Genomic DNA, 25,177 nt, shown 5'->3' with positions numbered 1-25,177 from the left:
AATGACTGACCAACAACCTCCCACACATACAAAGTCATACACAAATGCCTTTTGGCATGCACATTGCCCAATCCAAATGCGCAAATCCCAAAACCGTGCGGGGTGTGTCTGCTGCAGCACACCGCTCAGCACACAGCATAGAGAGCAGCCATTGTGTTGGGGATAAACCTTGAGCATCATATAAAAAGGTCAAGCAACAAAAATAACCCAGTTACGCATGTACACAATCCCCAAATGGTAAGTGATCATGCACAGCAGGGACACTGCATGCCAGAGAAGGCAACCTGTGTGCACGTGTGGGCATGGAAGTGTGGTTGTATGTGTGGTGGTGCATTGTGTAAGTGTGTGTGTCAGTAGGGACATGCACTCAATACATGCAAGTGAAATTAAATGACCCTCAGTGTCCTGTACACATCACATGTGAATATTGTCCATGTGGACACCCCAGTATGTCAAACCAAAACAATCCCCTGACACCTGAAAAGTAAACCCAACACAGGAACAGCCATTGACCAGCAGAACACATAATGTACATAGTAGCCCACAATGACAATTTCAGAGAGTGCCCAATCACTTCAGCCCAAGTGTACTGTCCGACAACAAAAGGCCCTCCATCATTTACTCATCACCATGACCTTCAGAAGAACTGTGTCTGGAGTCCGTCGCCTTCTTCCTTCTAGTATACCTGGCTTCAGTATCCCCTTTCCCCTTGGTTTCCTTGTTCTACCCTGTGTGTAAATAGGGCCCAGCCCCCTCAGAGGTCACCTTGACTGGTAAAAATACCAAATTGAAGAGAACTCCAAGGAGACAAACCCCCAAACCAGGGCTAAAGACTCTAGGCACCAAGATATCCTGGAAGAGTCTCCAGTAGATGACTTGAAGTCACAGAATATGGCCAAGCACATGTCCAAGCAGAATGATAGAATAACTTCCAAGGTAGCGCGGTAGAACAATGGTTCGACAGGATGGGTAGCAATTTAAGTACACAATAATCAATGAGGATGCCACAACTGTTGGGTAGTGTCACAGTTCCGGTCTCCAAGCGCAGGAGTGGCACGAACCAACCACCCCATGTGCGGTCTGGGCGTCTGCAAGGTAAAACTCACACAGGCCTCCGAGACCCCGGCGGGGAAAGAGGGTTAGGGATTCCTTGTTTGGATAGGTATCAGTATTTAGCATAACCAGAAAGAGGGTCAGGAGAGGGGAGGTGTATGGGCAAGGGAAAGTAGGGAAAATTCAAAATACAACAATTGACAATTACACATACTAAATAAGAGAAACCATGTTCCTCATGCACATTGTACAAACTCGCTCAAAGGCGGTAACAGGAGCAGTTCAATGCTGCAAAGAGAGCCTGAGTTACTATTCTGTGGGTGTTGCCTCACACACACATAACACCATTCATGCCTCGAACTTAGTGACTCCTCCCCAAACAAGCACTCTTGTCTGCTGCTCCATTCATATTGTTTAGCTGGCCCCCGTGATGGTTTATCTACTGCCCATGCGGTAAGGTAGCCGCACGTGGCTCTGCAGTAAACGGAAGACCATGTGTTAAGAATCATATATGATAGTATGGGCCTTGGATGTGCTGCTAGTCATGTGCGGTGAGGTGCAACTTTAACGTGGGCAGGGTTTAGTAGTTCTTGGCCCGGTGTCTGCTGGGAAATGTAGTCCAGAGGCTCCTTTTCCTGCAGAAAGGGCATACAAGCCTTTAATAAGGCTAGAATCTTTTCAGTGTGTGTTTCTTCATGCTGCATGTTATTGGGCCATGTCTGAGACCCACATATGACCACCTCCCACACAACCCCAGCATTTGTACCCTGATAGGTAGAGCTGGAACTTGAGTAGACAATAACCAAGGAGGCTGGCACAACTGGATGGTTGAGCTGAAACATAATCAATCCTTGATAGCGTGAACAAAGAAAGGCAGAGACAGCACAAGTCTGGAAAGGCACACTGAATGGGAGATAGCCAGAAACAGCTGACAGTAAGTTGAGAGCCAGAACAGTTGAATAGCATTGGTAAAAGCCAAAAGTCACCATAAAGGCATGGATGTAATAGATGAAAGACAAGAGGAGCGACAGAGAGATGCTGTGTAACAGAAGTGTACTGAGGCAAACCGAGGCAGTTTAAGAGTGCGTGGAAATAACTGGCCGAGAGGCAGGCAGACAGATCTGCAACAAGGACAGTAGCAGGAAGAAAAACAGGGACTAAAGGCATTAGAGTGTGAAAAAAAAGTAAGAGCTGCAGTCCAGTAGGAAAACTGCACGGTCAGGCAGCAGCAAAGTCCAGAGGGAAGACAGGTACAACGTGCCGTCCAAACAGAACGGAGCAAAGTAGTAGTATATGCGGACATCTCAGGTGAGGACTGGACCATGAGTTGTGCCTCTTGGGTCACATACCTAATGCATCCTCCTTTGCCACAATCCCCATGGGCTGAACTCAACATGTAACAACTTGACGTTGTCACCACCCAGCCCCCTCCCACCATCAGTTTGACTTTCACAGCTAAAGGGTGCAGGCTACCGTCTACAGCATGAAGTGCATCAAGCACGTATACAGGCAAGAAATTAAAATACATCACAATCAACATCAATAAATGTACAGTTCAAAAATGTACTCACCAAAATTGATTGCAGAAATGCCGTGGAGAAAACATCCATAATCCCCACCAGCGGTATAAACACATGCAGTACAGCAGCAGACAGGCCACAGATATGAAGTAAGTCCAATGCCCTTGTATAAACTGTTGTCACACTGAACCATCCTTGCAAGCCCATGGAAAGGGGAAGCAGGAGTGGCATATGTGTCAAAACCCCAAGCCACAAACACATACACGAAACAAGCTTGAATGGGCCCAGCTGGAACAGACAGTGGATGCTTTCAAAAGCCACTAAGCACCACACTGTTACATGAATGCACAATAGACAAACAATATTAAACTAATTTAACTAATTAAACTAATAAAATAACAAATTGCCACATATGACCCAGGAGGAGGGGAGGCATTAGGAGGGGGGAGGTACAGGGTGCACCTCAACACCGACATGCGATGATGTTGAGTTAAAAAAAACCTCCATAGTCTCAACGCCTGCCCGGCCCGATCTGTGTGGGAGATAAGATGTCGTCCTGCTCACCCTCTGGATGGAAACCAGAAGGTGGACGTGGCACAGTACCCTGAGCAAGCCTATGTGCAGCTTTGCCCCTCAACGGCAGCAAGTCTGCGGGACTGGTAAGCCTGGTCCTGTGCGGTGATGACATGTAGGTCAGCTTGCAGAACCTCACGTGATACGCGTGCTTCCTCTCGCAAGGTAGCACATGTAACACAGAGTTCTGCCTGCATGGCCTCGCATGACATCTGGAGCACCTCCGAGCATGCTCGTAGCTCACCCACGATGGTATTCTCAAGCTGCTCCAACCTCTCCTGTGACCGTTTCCTCTGGGACATGCTGAGCGGACCCAGAGTAGATCTGAGGGATTGATTGCTCCTGCAAGGCAAAAAACCTCGGGGTCATCTTCGATTCCACACTCTCCTTCTCTCCTCACATATCTGACATCTCTAAGAAGTCACACTACCAGCTACACCTCCTCAGAGGTATTCTTCCCTTCCTCTCCTTCCCCCAGAAGCTCACTGTCTCTAGAGCCCTGGTTCTCTTGAAGCTGGACTACTGTAACAGCCTCTATCTAAATCTTCCTGCCTCTACTCTCCGCCCTTTGCAACTCATCCAGAACAGAACTGCGAGACTTGTCCTTGGCCTCAAGCCCATGGACCGTATCTCTCCAGGACTGAAACACTACACTGGCTACCAGTGGCTGCGAGGATCAAGTTCAAAACCCTCTGCATTGTCCACAAGGCCTTCTGGGGCCTTGGGCCAAAATACCTTCAACTCCCTCTTCCTAAATATCTTCCTTCTCGAGCTCTTCGCTCATCCGCCTCCAGCTCCCTCATGGTCAGCCGCTTTTCCAATCAACGAGTTGGTGGCAGATCTCTCTCCACTGCAGGGGCCTCCCTCTGGAACAGCCTTCCTGCCCCCTGAAACTTGAGGAGAACCATCTCCGGTTCCGGAAGCACCTCAAAACCTTCCTCTTTGCCTCCGCTTTCTCTCCCCCTCTCCCCTGCTAAAGTTACTAAACTGCACCAAATCTGCAACTGGGCCACTCACCTTCTCGGTCTTGGCCCAGCCACTCTCCCCTGCACTGCCTCCCTGGCACCCCCTGCACTACGGGACTGTGTCTGTATCCCTACAGCCCCTGCTTCCCAGCACTTATCTGCACTTACTCGCACTGCCACTAGCTGGCCCTTGTTACTTTCCTTTATGCTATTACCCTGTACTGCACTTTCCCCTCTCCCTTTCCCCTTGCACTTCTCCCTTTCCTCTCCTCCCTTGCACTTGCGCGATCTGAATGACACCTGGCCTAGTAGGATCATTGTATGTCTCCCCTTGTTTTCCCCCCCGCCTCTTCGCGCCTTGAAACACTTGTGTATAGGCGCAGTATAAATACCATATCATATCCCTTAGGGCATTCTTGTGTGCCTGGACCCTGTGAGGTTCATAAGGGACCAGTACACAAGTCTCAGTGGCAGTAGTATGAGTTATCAGGGAAGGGATTAAGTTCTATAGGAAGAGAAAAGTAGAGTTTCCAGAAGTTTCTGGAACTTAAGGAATTCTAGCTGAGTTATAAGAGGAGTAGGAAGGCTGTTCCAAATAGAGGCACCGGCTGAAGAGGGACATATGCCACTCACTCTCTGTTTCAAAATGCTTTTCACAAGCAGATAATTTCAGTTAGAACAGCAGCGGGCTCTAGCAGGGCAGTATTCAGGGAGACAAAGTTGGAGATATTGTAGTCCCAGGCCCCAGAAAGTCTTGTCAATGATACAGAGGATCTTGAGTTTCATCCTTGCAACCACCAGGAGTCAATGCACCCATTTTAGGGTTGCAGCAATACGATCCATGGGGTTCCGACCAAGGATAATTCTTGCAGCCCTATTCTAGATTAGCCAAAGGGGGTGTAGACAATAAAGGGGGAGGTTAAGGAAGAGGCTGTTGCAGTAGTCTAGCCTACAGAGGACCAGTTCTCTAAAGACGTTGAGCTTCTGGGGGGAGGTGAGGAATGGTAGAATGCCTGTAAGGAGGTGAATCTGAAAGTGGGCTTTCGTTACAAGTTCCAAAATGTAAGGCATAAAGAAGAGACAGGACTTAAAGATAACCCCAAGGTATTTGGCCTCACAGGATGGTGAGAGTACAGGGCCAAAGAGGGCAGTCACAGAGTAGCAGGAAAACACTAGAGTTGTCTGCTCTCTGAAGGTCTCCTCCACACATGTTTCCCCCATTTCTTCCAGAACTATTGAGGACAACATTGGCTCCCTTGCCCCTGCACTTGCTGATTTCTGTAATCATTCTCTGGCTACTGGGTCTTTCCCTTCTTCCATCAAGTACTCCCTTGTGCACCCCCTCCTGGAAAAGCCTTCTGCCGACCCCTTGTGTCTGGCTAACTATAACCCCATCTCTATTATCCACTTCCTAGGGAAACTTCTGGAGATATTGGTCTTCCCCCAACTAATCCAGCATACTGAGTTCGATGGTTGCTTTCACGACCATCAATCTGGATCCCGAGCATCCAGAGGCACGGAAACTGCTTTCCTGAACACGTGTGAAGAACTGCTTGCATCTCTTGACTGTAACTCACCCACTGTACTGATTATGCTCGATCTCTCCTCTGCTTTCATAATGGTCAACCACTCCATCCTCATAAAGCAGCTCAATGATACCCTGGGTATCTCTGAGCACGCACTGGACTGGCAGACCTCCTTCGTCCCAGGTTATCCTGGGTTCTTTCTCTTCTCTATCTCTACTTGTGGAGTTTCCCAGGGCTCTACCCCTTTGCTCTGGGTCTTTAACACCTATCTCGCCCTGCTTGCTCACCTTATCTCTACCTTCTCCCCGCACTTCCAACGTTATTCAGATGAGACCCAACTGTTTTTCAAACTTCCCTCTGAACCCCTTCCTACCCCCTCTACCATTCCTGACTGCCTGTCCGATATCCCTTGGAGCGACTCTAATGATCTCTGTCTCCATTCCAGCAAGACTGAGATTCTTCCTATTGGGAATCCTGTTCCTTCTTGCCTTCCTTCACTATATGGGCTCTCCCGTCTCTCCCTCCTCTGATGCCACAAACCTTGGAGTCATCTTCAACTCCTTGATCTCTTTCCTTCCTCACATCCTGGACCTTGCCAAGAACTCCACCTCCTCAGATGTACACACCCTTTCCTCACTTTTCCCCAGAAACTCAATGTCTCTGGAGCTTTGGTACTCTAGGCTGGACTATTGTAACAGCCTCTTCCTTAATCTACCCTCTTCCTCTCTCTGTCTCCTCCAGCTAATCCAGAATAGGGCTATAAAATGTATCCTTGGTCCAAAGCCCAGTGACCATATATCTCCTGCCTAAAATCTCCACACTGGCTTGGTTGCTGCAAGGATTAAAGTCAAATCCCTCTGCATCATCCACAAGGCTGTCTGCAGCCTGGTACCACTCTATCTACAACTTGCTCTCACAAAATACTCCCTCACCAGATCTCTCTGATCCTCTGGCTCCAACTCTCTGCTTGTCAAGCGATTCTCTAAGCAGCAAGTGGGTGGTCAATCTCTTTCCTCGGCTGGCTCCCTCCTCTGAAACAGCCTGCCTCTTCCCCCCCATCTTCAGCCGGATCTCCTCAAATTCCACAAGCTCCTCAAGACTTTCCTCTTCTCCTCCCCCTTCCCCCTCTCCCTCCTGTGCTAAACACCACAGTCGTTGAGATTTGTGGCCTGGACCCTTATGTGCCCTTATGGGTCCTGGCCTTCTGGCCAATTGCCTGCAGCTTCCGCCCTCTCCCTGCACTTGCCTTTGGGGACCCACTGGCCTGTGTTGTCTTACAGGCCTGCTCTTATTGTAATTGCAGGTGACCACTCTCCTACCAAGTGGCCACTGCCTTGTACGTACCAGTTGCAACCAGCTCTCTGGCATTCCCCCTCTGTGGAACCTCTAGCACTTACCCTCCTCCACTGTCCCAGGTCTCTCTCTTCACTTGCACGTTCCAAATGTTCACAAGGCCTAGTAGGGCCACCTCTGCCTTTGGCTCATCATTGGGATTGTAATCAATTGTCTTGTTCTGTTCTCTTGTTCCCTCCCCTTTGCCCTGTGGGTGATTTGAAACACAATTTTGTGATGTATAGTTGCCTTACAAATGCACAATACATAAAATAAATATTGCCATGGAGACTGAGATTGAGGGAAGTTTATGGAAAGCTGTGAGTCATTAACATAACACTGGAAATGAGAAAAGAAGGACATCAGGTTAGTCAGAGGGAGGAAGCAGATATTGAACAGCCACAATGATAGCATAGAACCCTAGGGTAGTCTTCAGGTAGACAGTGAGGTGGTGGAGTAGAAGTGGGCCAGTTGAAGTTTGGAAGAGTGGTTAGTGAGGAAAACAGGTCAGCCAGTCCAGTGGCAGGTCGATGTGCTAAAGGTATCATGTAACTGTTTAATGAGGATAGAATAGTTGACTGTGTGAAAGGCAGGCGAAACATCATGGAGCACTATCCTCAATTGTCCTACTATTTTAAATAACATATATACTTCAATTATATAATTCCACCATATTACAAATACTGTATACTTACCCTACAGTACCTATAATTACTATACACATATTACTATAATATAGTGAGGACAGTGGCCAGGTTCTTGGGGGAATGGCCGCCCCTAAGAATAGGGCCACTGGTGACAACCACCACAATATAATTAAACCATTTAACAAGTATGTATAATACACCTTAAAATAACAGCTTCTACTTGGCCATCACCAATACTCTTGAGACTCTTGCCCCAGTCATGAGGATCCACCTGAAACCTGCCTCTTAGCATAACACCTGGTACGACTCCGATCTTGCAGCCCTGAAACAAAAGTTCAGAGCATCTTCTGACAAACTTGCCTGCCACCTGTTACTCACCCTCAAAACCCATCTCACACCCTCTTGCCCCCTTACCTCCCTTAGCCCCTCACCCTCCTCCTTCCTCCCTCTCCTCCTGCTCCCCTGTCATACCTGAAGAGGTTACCAGAGTTGTCTGCTCCATGAAGGTCTCTTCTAAACAGGTTTCCACTTACTCTTCCAGAATCGTCAAGGACATTAGCTCTCTTTCCTCAGCACTTGCTGATTTCTGCAATCACTCGTTTGCCACTAGATCCTTCCCATCCTCCCTCAAGCACTCCTTTGTGTGCCCTCTCTTGAAAAAACCTTCAGTAGACCTGACCTGACCTGTCCTGCCACCTACCACCGTATTTCCATCACACCCTTCCTGGGAAACTTCTTGAGAAGATGGATGTGCCCCAACTCTATGCACACACTGATCTTGGTGGTATCCACGACCATCAACCTGGATTCCGAGCATTCAGAGGCATGGAAACTGCTCTTCTGAACACCTGTGAAGAACTGCTCGCATCGCTCGACTCCAACTCCCCAGCTGTCCTCATTCAACTTGATCTCTCCTCTGCCTTTGACATAGCTCAGAACAGGCACTGGACTGGCTGACATTCTTCCTAACTGACTGCTCGTCCCAAGTCATTGTGGGCACTTTCTCCTCTCCCATTTCCTTATCCACATATGGTGTCCCCCAGCGTTCTATTCTCTTGCCGTGGCTTTTTAACATCTGCCTTGCTCTGCTGTCACACCTCATATCCTCCTTTTCCCCCAACTTCCAGTGTTATGCAGACAAAACACAACTCTATTTCAAACTTCCTGGTGACCCCCTTTCACCTTCCATCATTCCTGTCTGCCTTTCTGCCATCCAGTCCTGCTGCACCTGTAAAAATGAGATGCTTCCATCTGGACCCCTACTCCCTCTTTCTTCCCTTAACTCTGGCCTTCCTTCATGGGCTCTCCCCCTGCTCCTTCTTCTGAAGCCAGAAACCTTGGAGTCATCTTCAAGTATTCTCTCTACCGCTTCCCTCCGACCCAGGACATTGCCAAGAAGTCTCACTTTCAGCTCTTCCTTCTCGAAGGAATTCTCCCTTTTCTCACTTTCTCCCAGAGTCTCAATGTAACCCGAGCCCTGATTCTCTCTAGGCTTGACTACTGCAATAGCCTCCGCCTGAATCTATCTTCTTCCACTCTGCGACACCTCCAGTGAATCCAGAATCGGGCAGTAAGACTTATCCTTGGCCTTAAGCACAGGGACTGCATCGCTCCTGCCCTAAAAAGTCTTCACTGGCTCCCGGTTGTTGCATGGATTAAATTAAAATCCCTCTGCATCATTCACAAGGCTGTCTGGGCCCACGGACCACACTGTCTTCAACTTTATCTTATTAAAGACTCTCCGTCCATACTTCTATGTTAATCAGGCACCAACTCTTTATGTGTAAAGCATTTTGCTAAACAGAGGGCAGGAGATGGATCACGTTCCTCAGCTGGCTCCCTCCTTAGGAACAGCCTCCTCCTCCTTCTGTGCCTTGAGCAGGACTTCCTTAAATTCCGTAAGCTCCTCAAGACTTTCCTCTTTACCTCCTCCTTCCCATCTTCTCTCCTCTGCTAATCTCTCAGATACTGTGATTGGTGTCCTGAGCCCTTATGCATCCTTGAGGCCCCTGACTTCCCTCAGCCAATCGCCCCAGCTTCTGTTTACCCTTAGCACTTGCCTCGGCACACCCTCCGCCCTGGAGGCTCACACTTACACCCAACACGGCTCCAGACCAAGTAATACTCACCATACCATGCACTTCATCTGTTGCTCACCCACAAGCATGGACACTGAAGCATTTACACCCTCTGCCCTCTCCCTTGCTGCACTTGCACGTTCTAAATACTCACAAGGCATAGTAGGTTTGTCCTTTTATCCCTCCACTGTTTTTTTTAAATATTTTGGGGTTTTCATTCTGCTCCACTCCCTAGTTCCCTCCCTTTGCCATGTGGGCACTTTGAGACAGTATGCACTTGCTGTGTAAGTGTATGTGTAATGGGTTACTTATAACACACTTAATACCCAGAGGTTTCTAAGCACGGACCCGGGGATCGAACCTGTGTTGCTCAGCATTGTCTTGCTTCCAAGGTGAGCGTGTTGCCCCTGAGCTATACTCCCGAGATAAGCACCTAACAAGTGAACAATAAATAAATAAATAAATAAATAAACAAGACTCACCCAGACCCCCCTGCCATCCAAATGAGGTCCACGGACACTAAAAGTGACTGCAGACTTTGCGGCACCTGCAAACCCATTTTCCACCTATAAAAACATCTCCATATAAATGAATTCCACTCTCCCACCTTTTCTAGGCCGTCTTTTGTCACCAAATAACCCCAAATATGTTTTCCAAACTTTTTTCTCACTGTGCTATCCACAGGCAATGGTGAATGTCTGCGGATCCAACATGGCGACCGTTTCAAAAAATATGATGCACCTCATGTTTTTCACCATCCAATCAGCCGGTGCATACGATGTCCACAAACAGCATACCGACCCCTGAATAGCCCAGTCTGCGGACTCCAAATCGGGAAGTAAGTTCAGGGACCGTACTGAGACATCACTAATTGTTTTTAACCTACTTTTTGACAGTTTAAAAAAAAAATACTGGATGGATTTAATCCACATTTACAAAAACACGCTTTTGGGACCAAGCCACTGCTCCTAGTGCAAGTTTGGTGAAAATCCGTTCAGCGGATTGGGCTGTAGGTGTGGGCAAAAATGTTTTTCTATTGTGTCTATAAGGATTTTCACAGGTTTTGGAACTCCCTATAACTTTCTCTCCGCCAGATGAAACTGAAACATACTTTGCAGAATGATTCCGAGGGGCCATATACTTGGGAAGGATGATGAGGATTTGTCTGGGGCTGTGGGCAAAAATATAAGCTGCAAAGAAAAGTGCTTTCTATGAGTTAAGCAACTTTACCATAACTACAGGGTTGCTACTGCAAGCCCTGTAATATATACATATTCAAGGAAATAACTTTATTTGCAGGGATGTTAAGGTGAGAACTTAATGCAACAAAACCCCTGAAATCCAGCTAAAGCCACATTTGGCCATGGCTGGTGGGCATGGGCACTCTATTTTTTAAAACGCTTGCAACCCATCTCTCAAAGACAATCATCAATCAGAAACTGATTTTGTTCTGTTGCGACAGTGGTATTGTTATGTATAAAAGATTGCATGTTTTGAGAACTCACAATTTTTTAAGGCAATGCGCATTGAGAATACATTATTTGCCATTGACCACACACGTTGATCAAGCAGCGTGCTCTAACCACCATGTTTTATGGCCATTGTTTTGGTGACTGTTGTGACTAACCACATTTAAGCAGCACGGAAATGGTAAGCAAATAACTGGTTGGAAGAATAACATATGGACAGGTACTTTCTGCAAAAAATAATTGGTGTAGAGATTCATTCCTATGTGGCAAAGGTTAACAAAATAGGTAAAATGGAAGGGTTAAGAAATTATATATATTTAGGTGCACCTGATTGGATCTTTGTTACAAGAACAGAAATAGGTGACAAACATGCGGTCCCACAGGAATTAGGGTACAGAATCACAGCACACTTTGGGCTGACAATGCCGGCTAAATTCAATAAAGTAAACCAAAATGATACACAAGATAAGTGCATTTAAACATAAAATAATCTGAGAAAATGTGAATTACACATGAAAGAGCAATTCATTACGTGAAATATACATTGGGCCTCATTACGAGTATGGTGGTAAGGCAATTACCGGATCCGCCGACCTCAGCATGACCCGGTAATTGCCCATTCACGGGTACCAGTAAAATCACAGTGTTTTTACAGGGACGGCTACCGCCATACCCGTAATGAGGCAAATTTATTTATTTTATTTATTTTTTACATTTGTATAGCGCACTACAGCCCAAAGGCATTGAGTGTAAAAACATAAAAGTTTGCAAGTTTTTATGACATTTTTTTGTGAACAGTTTTTTATGAACAGTCACATGCTTTTTGGTTTGAGTGGGAAGACACCACTCACTGTGATTTGTTCATGTGATAACAATAACAGATAGAACAAAAAAAACAACTTTAAAACAAATACATAGTAGTAAATAACACTGATATCTCCTTCGGGAAGCATAGTGTACTGAAATTGCTCTTTTATATTCAGTACTTCTCCAACATTCATGCCCTTCATTAGGTATGAGATATAGAGAGATCTCTGTAAAAATAGATAGACATAATTATTATTGTTATTATTATTATTACTGTGTCAGGGATACTGTTCAATGGGTGTGGGAGACGTGTGGGAGACGTGGGCACTAACCACATTTAAGCAGCACGGAAACAATAACAAAATGACCGACTCAAAGAATAATATATGGGCAGGTACTTTCTGCAACCATAAGGAAAATCAAAATCTGGCATCCCTGAATATATGCAAGATAATAGAACATATATCTTAAAGTGAAATATATAAATGTAGTTCATCTGATTTTCCCCTTAGAAGAAAATGTGCAATACAAAATAGCATTGGACTTTTAAAAAAAGTATTGAACACCAGAAAAATGAACAGAGAGAAGAAATGTTCCAATACATATGTTGGCAAAGTATAAAAGGTGCTCACCTTTTAAACCCAGCAATCTGACGTGAAATGTTCAATTGGTAAACAAAATCCCACTGCGAAACACATGCTTGTGGTCTTGTGGGTAATCATCTGCACTGGGAACATGACAACTTGAGTAGAATCCTGTTAGCCAAAAACCTGAGTGTCAGCCCCTTGAAAAGAAGTACACTCTTCATCCACATGTGTCCTTTCCTTGTGCCCTGGAAAGCAGCCACAATCAGGGGAGAATAACTGCACCAGTGTCCAGGATTACAAACTTTCTTGCTACATCTTGGGAAAATACTCATGACTTACTTGCCCTCTCATTATTTCGCCTCCTCACCCTCATGTCTGGCTTTCAACAAAACTAAGCTTTACAAAGATAACTTCAAAAGTACAAATTCAATAGTGTCACTCAAATATATGAATTCCTATAGAACTTTGTTAGGCAAAAAGTGTACAATTGTGGCATCATGCCCCCCATATTGACTGGGAGACTACAAATACAAGAATGCAATTCAGCAAAAGGAATAAAAATGGTCTCTTAGTGCAAAACCTTCAAGGACTGACAGTAGCATGGTTTAAAAAGAAATAATGCAGATACTCTGTGTTCTGAGATATTTAAAACTAGGAAAACGCACAGCATTCTGGACTGTGGACTGTCTCCCATCCATGCAGTAACCATGACCGACACTACTTAGCTTCAAAGTGAGGAAGATCCGGTCTCCTCAGGCCATGCTGCTTTAAGTAATCTTGGAAGGTGGGCTATTTTTTAGGAAACATGGCCTGAGGGGGCTGGCCCCTTCCTCGCTTTGAAGTTAAGCAGAGTCAGTCCTGGTTTCTTCATGGATGGTAAATTCGCTGTAGCTGTAAACATATCTATTTTTTGTATTATTGATGGGAGACTACAAAAACCAGAATGCAATTCAGCAAAGGCAAAAAATGGTCTCTGAGTGCAAAGCTGTCAAGAACTGACAGTAGCATGGTTTAAAAAATAAATTATTTGGATGCCTCTGAGGTCACCCATCCATGCAGTAATCAGGACTGACCCTGCTTAGCTTTAAAGCAGGACTGTCTCTGCTTAGCTTCAAACTAAGGAAAGGGCTGGCCCGTTTTTCTAAGTGGTCTTGTAACTTTGGTTAATTTGTCGGGCAACATGGCCTGAGGAGGCTGGCCCCTTCCTCACTTTGAAGCTAGCAATGTCTGTCCTGGTTACTGCATTGATGGGAGACTTGGATGGCAGTCCCTGACCATGGCCACCCCAACATCACTATAGCTGTAAATTGGATGGCAGTCCCTGACCATGGCCACCCCAACATCACTATAGCTGTAAAATATCTTTAAAACAAAGTAAACTGTAACCAAGGCACTGATTTACACATACAGTGATGTCATCAGTGATTTCATCAGGTATGCCATCTGTGATGTCATCACTGTGGTCATAGGCTGTGCAACAGGGGGCACAACATTAGGGTGCCTTTAGTTGAATTTCAGGGGTTTTGTTGCATTAAGTTCTCACCTTAACGCCCCTGCAACTAACATTTTTTTGTTCCTTGAATTTCAAGTATTTTGTTAATATCACTAATAGCATTCACAAAAAAATATTAAAACGTATTTACTTTAGAGAAAACTAATTGAAAACTATTTACAAAGCAAGATATGTTCTTCAAAATTGATTATCTTATTTCTTTCATGGGTGCCTGATTGTATCAGCTCAGTCACCATAATACCTGTGAAAGACAATGCAATGTATTTAATAATTGAAATATGAAAAAGAGTGTTGACATTTTTTTTCATAATAGTAATATGAATACTGAATGTATTTAACCACTTAAGCTTGTGAATGTTAATCATTTGCTCTCTACTCACTGAACTAAAATGTGTGGTGAAGGTTACTTTTACATCTAAACTGTTTTCCATTTATACAATACTAATATTCCAAAAGAATTACTAAAATCCATGATTGCAAGGTTCAGCATTTCCTAAAAAGTATATAGACTAAGTATAGCTGCTTTAGGGAAGCGAGTCAGTAAAGGATGAAACACAACACTGCATGCGTAGGACAACTACACTAAGCACTCAGGTAACTGCCAAAGTGGTTTTACATCAGCAAATTCCAAATAGATTTTCAGCAATGTAATTTGTTTGTGAACCTCCCACAGGTACTTCAATACGTGGTATTTACAGAAACTGTGTACAATAAGAATATCTTAAGAATAAGTAACCATATACACAAAGCCAATGCATCATTTCTGTACAAACATTCTTTATTCTAAAATATATCAGGTTTGCAGCAACCTTAACTAGGAAACCGACACATAAATGAACTTTGTCATCAGATTTACAATTACAAATCCAAACAGAGAGCAAACCTTATTAATGTCTAGCCTACCATTATTTCAAGTTGTAGGTACACAATACAAAGTTCCTTTTTGTTAAATACATTAATATTTACTACAAGCTACACTATCTTTGAAATGTAATTTCCACATGTATTGTGAAATGTGCTTGCATCCTTATTTTGGCCACCTACACACATAAGAAGTCAATCACAATATACCTAAATCTTTCCTTAGAATTCCAATTTGTGGTCAGAGCTTTTTATTTTATACTGAACTTTACATTGTTTTGCTCTATTTCCCACTGTTTACTTGTTTCAGACATAAGCAGTTATCAACATCTACACTAAACAGAAAGAAAACATTGCAGAATGGTTGTGTTTTTGTAATTTGTAGAATGTTGACAATCTAATATATAAATGTGCATCATAGAGCTTTTATATTGCAGCCTAGTAAATGTCTATATTATAGTTTAAAGAAAAAAAAATATGACCTATTTTCCCTTTTTCAATGTAAATGTTCTATGTTTATATTCACAAATAATATAGAACATATTTAAAAACTTAGGCTCTAGCAATTCTAGTATTCTTTAAACCTTTTGCATCTAGCTTGGTTTGTGACTATAGAGCCATTGCAGACAAGCTGATCTAATCCTCTACTCACCCTTTTTGTGAAATATCCACAGTGAATGGACGCTTTTAAAGGTTTTCTTGCAAATAGAAAACTGACTGTTCACAAAATTCAAAAACCTGAGTGCTATTTTTCATACCATCTATAGTATATCTGTGAAACATTATAAACAAGGTACTTGTTTTGCAGTGTTGACTGCAACTGCAGTCACTGCATTGCATATCATGGTATGCTTTTGTTACGAGAATAGAACAATTCACACTTTTTTGATCAGGGACAGGAATATATAAAAACCTTTCTGTAAGATAACAAGTAATTTGCAGTTTATAACATTGTGGATACTCATGATTCCATTCATAAGACATTCCTAAATATCTAGTTACACTAACTGTTTTCTGCACTAGCACCTCAAAATGTGTCATTAATAACTCTCGGCTATCTTCCTGTGTATTATGAGAGAAATGTTCGCTTTCACTCGCAACAGCTACTACATTTCGGATTGACATTGCCGAATGTGTGTTCTGTGGCCTTTCATCTAGATACTTTAAGAATTGATAGTTCCACGCATAGTAATTTCTCTACTGTTAAAGCTATTAATTGCATAAGTGGAGGCGTTTGAAACAACATGCAGAAAGCTGCATTTGAATAGCATTCAACTCCTGATTGATTACTAAATCTACAGTGGAAGTATGTCATATGTGTTTGACATTCCAACCCTGCTAGATTATCTTCTTTTGCAGAACCACTTTAATTGAATGAAGCTTCACTGGTTGCTTGTTTTTTCTTGATTTAAGCTTGGTGAGGTGTAAACAGTATGCATACTATATTACTTTATTTAGTGCAGAAAATGTCAGCTGTCACTTTCTATTCTTCTAAGTTTATTAAAAATAAACCTTCAATTCTTTTTACATGTGACAGGGCATCATATGACATTTCCTCTTTGAACACTGTATGACCAATGTCAATCAGTGCCTCTTCTAAAGTTAACCCTTGTTATTTATGAATTTATGAATACTAATTTCATAGGCAGAGCACAATGGGAATTGTGTTGTTTTCACAAAGTTATCCTTAAAAAGCACGAAATGTGCAGAGGCCTGAGAAATCAAATGAGGTTCCTCTACACAATCAAACTTTATGAGAATATGTTCAATATTTGTACTGTGAGGAAAAGTGTGAAATTCCCATTGCTCCATTGACTAGACCATTTTCTACATTCAAGTTCTTCTTTTACATTACTCGTGCATTGATGCACAGTTTAAAAAACCTGCTGTTTTAGAAATTGAATTGTCCAATTGAATTAATTGTGCTTTTGATCTTTTATCTAACTCTAATGATATAAGATGGACATCTAAAAAATCACAAGACATTGGCCCTCATTACGAGTCCAGCGGTAACTGCGGCAGTAAAACCACCTAGGACTCAATGGGAATGGGGAAGTGGAAACACTGGCACCATCTCGTGATGGTGCTGGAGTTTCCACGTCCGCCTGCATGCGGGAGGTGCTCAAACCGCCAGGTCAGACCTGGCGAGAAGATCACCTCCCACCTGCAGGACTCGGGATCGGGCGGTCCTGGTTTACCGCCACTGTTAATTCCGACCTGTAATGAGGCCCATAATCTCCACAATGTCTTGCTTCTCAGAGAGCAGCATTGTAGAGATGAACTTGTCACACTCTCTGAGTGTCCACAACGAGGCAACACAAGAAATGTTCTTTTTGTGAAGAGTCAACATGACATCAAGCTCAGTAAAACCTGCATGAAACATATTAGACATCAGTCTCCCTTTTAAGACTGTTTCCAAATTCTCCTCAAGAATACCTACACATTTCTTCTTTAGAATTTCTGCATATTCTAAATGTGCAGATTGCCACATATTTATGGTAAATTGCTTGAATACAAAATAATTCCAAAGGTAGAAATGGCAGATGCTAACGATAGTTTTATGACTAGCTTTAGATTGCAGAATCTTGAAGACTGGTTGACCTTTCACAGGAGTTAATTGCAACAAATCTCCAAAGACAAGGGGCCTCATTACGACCCGGGCACAAAGGAATACCGGGCACCGGCCATGACACCGGTGCCGGTAATCCCTTTGCGCCATATTCCGAGGTCCCTTTGCGGGTCCTTTCTTAACGCCTGGTTTTAGCAGGCGTTAAGGACGGGACCCGCAAAGGGACTTCAGAGATAATAGTGGTACCGTAAATTAAGGTACCGTTATTAGCACCCTCCCCATTGAACACTATGGGGGTTCAAATGGGAATGGGGATTGACATTTTCAATGTGGACTTACCGGTCCCGCAAACGTCGGACTAGACCGGTAAGTCCCCATTGAACCAGGGCGGACACAGTACCGGTAATGGTGCTAGTCATGGCGATAATAGCGCCATGACTAGCACCAACCTCGGAATGAGGCCCAAGGACATGATAACCTGCAAACAAAACATCATAGTCAGTCTTCAAGGTCTCTTGAATTCGCAAATGAGTTGAGTTAGAGACCATGCTCACTTCATCTACAATAACACATTTCATTTTCTTAAGGATTTCGCTACTTCTTGTGCTGCACTTGATGCACATTTTCAATACTCAAGTTTTTGTCGTGCCCCACTGGTAGCATCAACAATAGATTTAAAATAACACCCCTTATGCTGAATGCTGCTTAATAGGTTGGAGCAGTTACAATACATGACTGAGAGCAATCAGTTACATTTTGTATCATTGCCCTCAATGCATGAATTAAAAAAGATGTTCCTGCTCCCGCTGTTCAACTAACATATACCAATAGAGGACTCTATTGGACACAACAACATTCATGGTTGTCATGCTGTAAACTGTGTATAAACCTATCTTTGATTTTGCAATACACTTCCTTCTGCTCTACATTAAGTGTATTTACTAATATATCAGGATTTGCATCTCCAATAGGAGTCTGTTGCATCAACAATTTCTACTTCTTCCATGGTGAGCTCAACATCAGTTTGAATAATTGGCTCGCCTAAGACATTTGGACTTCCTTCTGCAGAATCTTGACTGCCCTCAAGAGTCTCTTTTGCCAGTTCAGCTGCCAAACATTGTTCTTGATGTAGTTATGTTTCCAGTAACTCGAAGTACTGTCCATACTGTGGATATGTAATTTATTCTTTTCTCGCATAAAATGATTGTTCAAAAGTTTGAAAACTTCCAAGCAAATCACTCTCTGCCCCCATGAGAACCATGAGAAGAACAACTGCAAAATGCAAACATAAAATAATACCTTTTTCTCTGCAGTTTGGCAAGACAGTTTCATATGCTTGATGAGACTTGCCTTCTCATGTCTCATTAGACAACCAGTACATCTGTGTACCTTGAACCGTCCTCTGTCATTGTTTGTTTCAATATTTCAATATGAATAGTGTTCTGCTACTTCATGCAAATAAATATCTTCCAACTCTGAAGACCTATTTGGATAAAAGGTATCAATCCAGTTGGTTTTCAAAATCCCTACAGTATCAGGTACTCTTTCAGCTAATTGCTGAATTGAACTCAAAGGCTTCAGAACCCGATTTCTCATAGTAGCTGGGCCAAGACTTAATAATACTACATTAATGTAGCGTCCATATGGATGCAAACTAGTTAGCCGATCTGCAGCTCTGTACCTTCCACACACTCTGTGAGAGAGCATCTTCAGACCGAAGCCTAAAAGTTTCTGACTAAGACATGTCTAAGTCTGTCCATACTTCAGCTGCATTGCTCTTTTCAGCTTTTGTCATGTATGCTGTAACATAATGAGCAACAGCTGTTGTATCATCTGCATTGTTCAGTACATCAGTATTTGCATTCTAAAGCTGAGCATAATCATTAATGAATTGGTATTCTTTATCTCTTTTTAAATGATACATATTTATAGGTGAGTTACCAGTAACATGGGATTGAACAGATGACATTAGACTATTTGCTCGACCAACCGGTGTAATAGGCAGAGGAAAGTCAAATCTGCAATGAGCGTCTTTACTTTTATATTTTCTCTAACAAACAGTACTTTCCACATGAGTGCTTTTGAAATCTTTCCACCTCATTTCGTAAATCAGCATTGACATGCTGAGCAGGGATGGAAAAAGTTGCATATTTGTCTATAAATTCCATTACATTGCTATCACTTTCGTTACTAAACAAAGGAGCATTAATCAACAACCTATGTATTTGCGGAGCCCCATGTGCCTAGTACTCTTTTGTTCAAAATAAATATTCCACAGTGTCTATTGGTTCATTTTTTGTTATGACAGCATGCTGCTGCAAAGGGTGCTGCAGTACTGTTGGGCTGCACTGTGCTCTTTTATTTTTTATTTTTGCTTTTATCCTGGAATTACTACTCTGCTGCTGGCTCTGCTGCTGAAGCACTGCCTCTTTAAGGACACTTCTACCGGACTGGAGGACCTCCCACAAGGAAGCAGAAAGCAGGCTTAAATTCTCTACCTAGCCACTCTTGCGGTGAAGCCCACTGCTGCAGAGTGCTGCAGCAGTGTTGAGCTGGTGAACAGGCCACGGACCACGTAAGTGAATGAACACATGTTAGTGAATTTTTTCTTGTTGACATTGTCGGCTCCGTAGTGAGTGCCTCAAATTTGCTGCACCAACATCTTCTCAGCTTGAGCATGCGGCATATGACTGTTCCCGAAGTGGTTGTAGGTCAAAGGATCGACTACAAAGGATCGAATGGTCAAAGGATCGACACAAAATGACTGAAAACAAAAGGTTCTACATTTTTTTTTTTTACATTTTTATTATGAGTTGGAGTCCCCCTAAACCCCTGTTTTTGTGGTAAAAACCACTTTTTTTTCCCTAAACGAAAACCCCCAAAAAATATATATAATTTAAAAGAAAATTCGATCCTTTGTCTTTCGATCCTTTGACTGTCGATCCTTTAACTGGACACCCCCCGAAGTTGCATATAGTACCTTTTTCTTTTTTCCTTTATCAGGCCTGAGGATCAGGTTGCGGAATAGTGTCTCGAAATTAATAAACGCATTCATTGATCTATTTGGACGATCAAGATGCAACCCATAAGGGTGAACGCTGCATTGGGGAGAATTAAAAAGTCTAAAATAGGCTCCCCCTAAATCCTTAGATAAAAAAAGCAGCTGTGACAGCATCGGCTTAAAAGCAGAATGATGTTTTCTCTTTACATTTTCATGCAGCAAAGTAACTCAGCACCTCATTTATCTTGCACCGTTAGAGGAGCTTGATGCTCATTTCACATGTATTATCCTGTACTCCTTGATACGATCGCTATTTGACCAGCACAGGTTGTAAAGACTGGAGGGTGTGTCTGTACCTCTGCTCTCTATTATTGTAGAGGAGAGGCACAGGGGACCCCAGCCAAGATGCTCTATTATTGGTAGACATGGTAGAGCAATCAAGGCCTAGCTTCCCAGGCGGTGATGCGGGCTGGTTCTTAAGTACAGTGTAGTCCCCAATCACCCACAAAGGAATGTCTGCACCCTGTATCGGTTAAAACACAGTCTTTATATAATTAATATTCAAGGTTACATACTATCACTATGACTCACTTTGTACTCCGAAAATCAATAATGGTAAATATATACAGTTCTAACATGGTACCACTAACGTTATCAGATCTCATTAAAGTGCATACGGTCAGAATGACACACAGATCAAAATAAAGAGGAAACCAGCAGTATAGAGAGGAAGGGAAGCAAGAGGGTTGAACAATTGGCAGAATAATGGCCCCGGTACCTAGACACAGTTCTGTGTGGAGATCCCGCGACCTGGGAAACCTGTAAAGCAAAGATGTATCACAAGCCCAGTCCATATATTGTTCCCTCTAGACTTTCCAATAGTTCTGCAACCCCAAAGTACCTGGCGTTGTAGCGTTCCTCGTCGGGGAATCGACAACCCTTCTTAAGTGCCCTCCCTTTACGGCAGGAGTCACGGGTGGTCGAACGTCCAACGGAGAACAGGTCAAGCTACGACGGTGAAGTGGCCGCGTCGTTCCTATTGGTGCTCGTTGGCGGGGAAGCGCAAACGTCCTGCAAGGAAGAGGCGTGTGGGGCACCTCGGTGTCGATAGTTCTGGACCGCAAAGAGTTGAAGAACTGTGGCCCAGCAAGGGCATCGAGTCGTCGCCGTCTCTGTGGTCTTTGGGTGGCGGGAAACCCACCGGTGGATGCTCTTCGGCACGTTTATGGTCAGGCCTTCTACAGCAGGATACAGCGGCAACAATGCGGACAATGCGGACAAGAGCGTCCTTGGATCATTGAAGTTCTTAGGCAAAAACGGGAGCACAGCAGGTCCGGTCGGTGACGGCAGTCGGCCACAGTGGTGGACAACAGTCCGGGTGCTTCTCCTTGGGGTTCCGCAGCAGTCTCCGTATAGGGTAGGCAGCCTGTCGAAGGTCTGTCTACCAGGGAGCTTTAGCAAAGATCAGCTGGTGCACGATGGTCTCTCATAGCTCGGGAAGAGGGTGCCTTACCAGGTCCTCTCTGGGTCAGTCCTTGGAGGCACAGCAGCTTTCAGATTATGAAGGAGAGCAACAGCAATTCTTCTCTTCCAGTAGGGCTTCAAGGTCAAGCTTCAGTTACTCCAGTTACTCATCGTAGTGGACTTCAGCTTCTGAACACGATTCCTAGCAGTGAGAAGTCCCCAGATATACTGTTGATCTCCCATTCATTCCGCTGGGTCATACTCAAGCATCCAATCACGACTAAGGACATTCATGCAGGCAGGCAGCCAATCAGGCACACGGTGCATTCAGGCCATTCACTTCTCTCCAGACACTCACAACAAGTTATGCGTATTGGGACAAGTACCGAGCCGTTCAACACTCCAAACTGCATTCATACCGGTTTTGGGCAGGGCTGTCTCAACCATTGTGTCAAACACCAGATACTAGGCACCCGTAACATAGAATGCATATTCGTCACACATTCCATTCACCCAGGTCCCACCCACAGGTGTACCCACAACATACGGTCGTTGAGAAGGCTCCAGCCAGTTTGATCAGCACTTCTCCACACTACCATATATAGAACTTCCAGCCAACAGCCAGTCAGGGGGAAGGGACAGACGCAGGGCTTCCCGGGACTTCGGGAAGATCAAGGTAACAGGTGATGGAAGGCAAGCGGCCATGGGGGCCATTTTGTCTCCACCCGGAATCTACTGATTGCAATGATAGGGCCTGGTCATCCCAAAATGGAGGACGCTCAGAGCACCAGTCATTTCAGCACGGAGCTGCCACCAGCCGGTACCCTGCTCTGTGGGTCACACACATGTGCCCAAAAACATGCACTAGGGGCACAGAGTTGCACGCCTACCCATGGGTGCCATAAGGGTATCCCATGGGTCTGTTCACCAAACCAAAAGAGAGAGCTGCACCGCCAGGAGTCCCATATGAACTCCTGTGTGGAAAACACGACAGAACACACGATAAAGAGCAGTAAAGCACAAGGAGACGGAGGCCCTGTCCTTCCGATGCATTTCCACCATCACAGTCGCCCCCCCAGACTGAGATGGAGGGTGCCTAATCTCCCACAGGATAGACACCCTCATCCAGACGGTCAACATACCTTCTGGAAAGGCCATCTGCATTATCCTGACTCTTCCCGGTCTGTGCTTAATGGTAAAGTCTGGCCCTTGCAGACAAATGGACCACCTGAGCAGTTTTGGGTTTTCACCCTTCATCTGCCTAAGCCACTTGAGGGGCTTATGATCGGTTTGGACCTTGAAGGTAGACCCGGTAAGGTAGGGTCTAAAACGCCTAAGGCTCCAAACAATACTAAAACATTCCTTTTCAACAGTAGCCCACCTAAGTTCCCCACCCTTACGTTGTCTACTGATGAATATGATCGCATGTTCTCTTCCTTTGTCATCTAACTGGGACAAGACAGCTACAATTCCGGTGTCGCAGTCGTCAGTTTGAACGATAAAAGGCTTGCTGTAATCAGGCACACACAGCATGGGTGCCCCACACAGACTTCCTTTCAAGCCATCAAAGGCCCTCTGACATTCTTCAGTCCAATTAACCTTCTTAGGTTGTTTGGGCGAAGTCAACGCTGTCAGGGGGGCAGCTATGGTTACATAGTCTGCCATGAAATTGCGATAATACCCAGTAAGGCCCAAAAAGGCTCTCACCTGGGTTTGAGTAGTGGGAGTCTACCAGTCCTGTACATCCTGTACCTTACTGGGGAGAGGTTGGATTCGACCCCTTCCTACCTCATGACCAATATACGTGACTCCCCTGAGCTATCTGGCACTTGGTGGCCTTGATAGTGAGGTTAGCCCTCTTTAAGGCCTGCAACACTTTATCCAGTTACGTCAAATGCGCTTCCCAAGTGGAACTGTAGACGGCAATGTCGTCTAAGTAAGCCACACAAAAGGCTTCCAACCCACTGAGCGCATGGTTGACCAATCTCTGAAAAGCGGCAGGGGCATTCTTCAACCCAAAAGACATGACCCTAAACTGGTAGAGTCCCTCTTGTGTTGAGAACGCCGTCTTTTCCTTGGCATGGTCCGTCAGAGCTATTTGCCAATAGCCTGTTAACCAGTCACGCGTACTCTGTTCTGGAACCTTCTTTTTTTCCTATTAGCACCACACAGCAATCTATGAGCAACAATCAAGAGCTGTGGAATGTGCACTTGCCATTTGAAAACCATCAAGCCCTAGTGAAGCTGTGATATCTGCCTGGAGCAGGTTTGTACAGAGTTTGGACACAAGCGCAACAAGGGCATGTACACTCTCAAACACTTGGCAGCTATGTCAAAAAGGAAAGCAATATTTGCAGGAGAAGGGCCAAAAAGACTTTCAAACATTTTCAAACCAGTTGATGATGTTAATATTTTAATAACTGAAATCAATGATTTATTATCCTTATTATGACATAGAGGGAGGCCCAGTGGGTAGGACGGGTAATATTTTGAATTGTGTCTTAGGTGATGCAGAGGGAGGCTTGCTGAAGATTCTGAATGATCACATTATACCCAGCAACCCACCCCTAGAACCTGGACTGAGAATGGGGAGGGTGTTTAACCTAAGTATGTAAACCCTCAATGAATTCCTGACAGAAAAGAGGGAGAGGCAGAAGACTTCTAAGCTAGTAGCAGGAAAACCAAAATCAATTGAAACAGTGTGTCCCTTTTATTTGAGCATGATCACCTAGAAGCCAATCCCAAACCACAGGAAGTCATTGGTTTAGTGAATGTCCTCCTTATCTACCCGAATAAAAATACTGAGGAGGCCTCGACCCTGGTGGAGGGAACAGCAGGGAGCGGTGAAATGGTGAGGGAGGGAATGAGGAGGAAAAGGTGGAAGTCATTGTGGCTGTCCTAACTTCTAATAAGTTCTTTGCACTGAACAACCAGGATGCTTCAGCAAATGGACACCCAAGGCCCAGGGGGGGAAAAGGCAAAGGCACAAAGAGGGACCATCTTGCTGATCAAAATCCAATAAGGGAAGGTAACAGCTGGGGGGACTGAGGCCAACAGCTGGAAGAGGAGGGGAAAGGGGACAGAAGAACATGGAAAGGGAATGGCCATTATGTTGCTGTAAGGCAGTGGTTACTGAAGCACTAATGGAGGGGGTAGCGTGCATCAAGGGCATGATGGAGAAAATGTTGGTAGAATTGGGGGGAGTGTTGGCA

The sequence above is a fragment of the Ambystoma mexicanum genome, chromosome 11 (assembly GCF_040938575.1).
Source record: "Ambystoma mexicanum isolate Mex_15411 chromosome 11, UKY_AmexF1_1, whole genome shotgun sequence".
Classification (NCBI taxonomy): Eukaryota; Metazoa; Chordata; class Amphibia; order Caudata; family Ambystomatidae; genus Ambystoma; species Ambystoma mexicanum.
Note: the sequence above shows the minus strand (reverse complement) of the source record.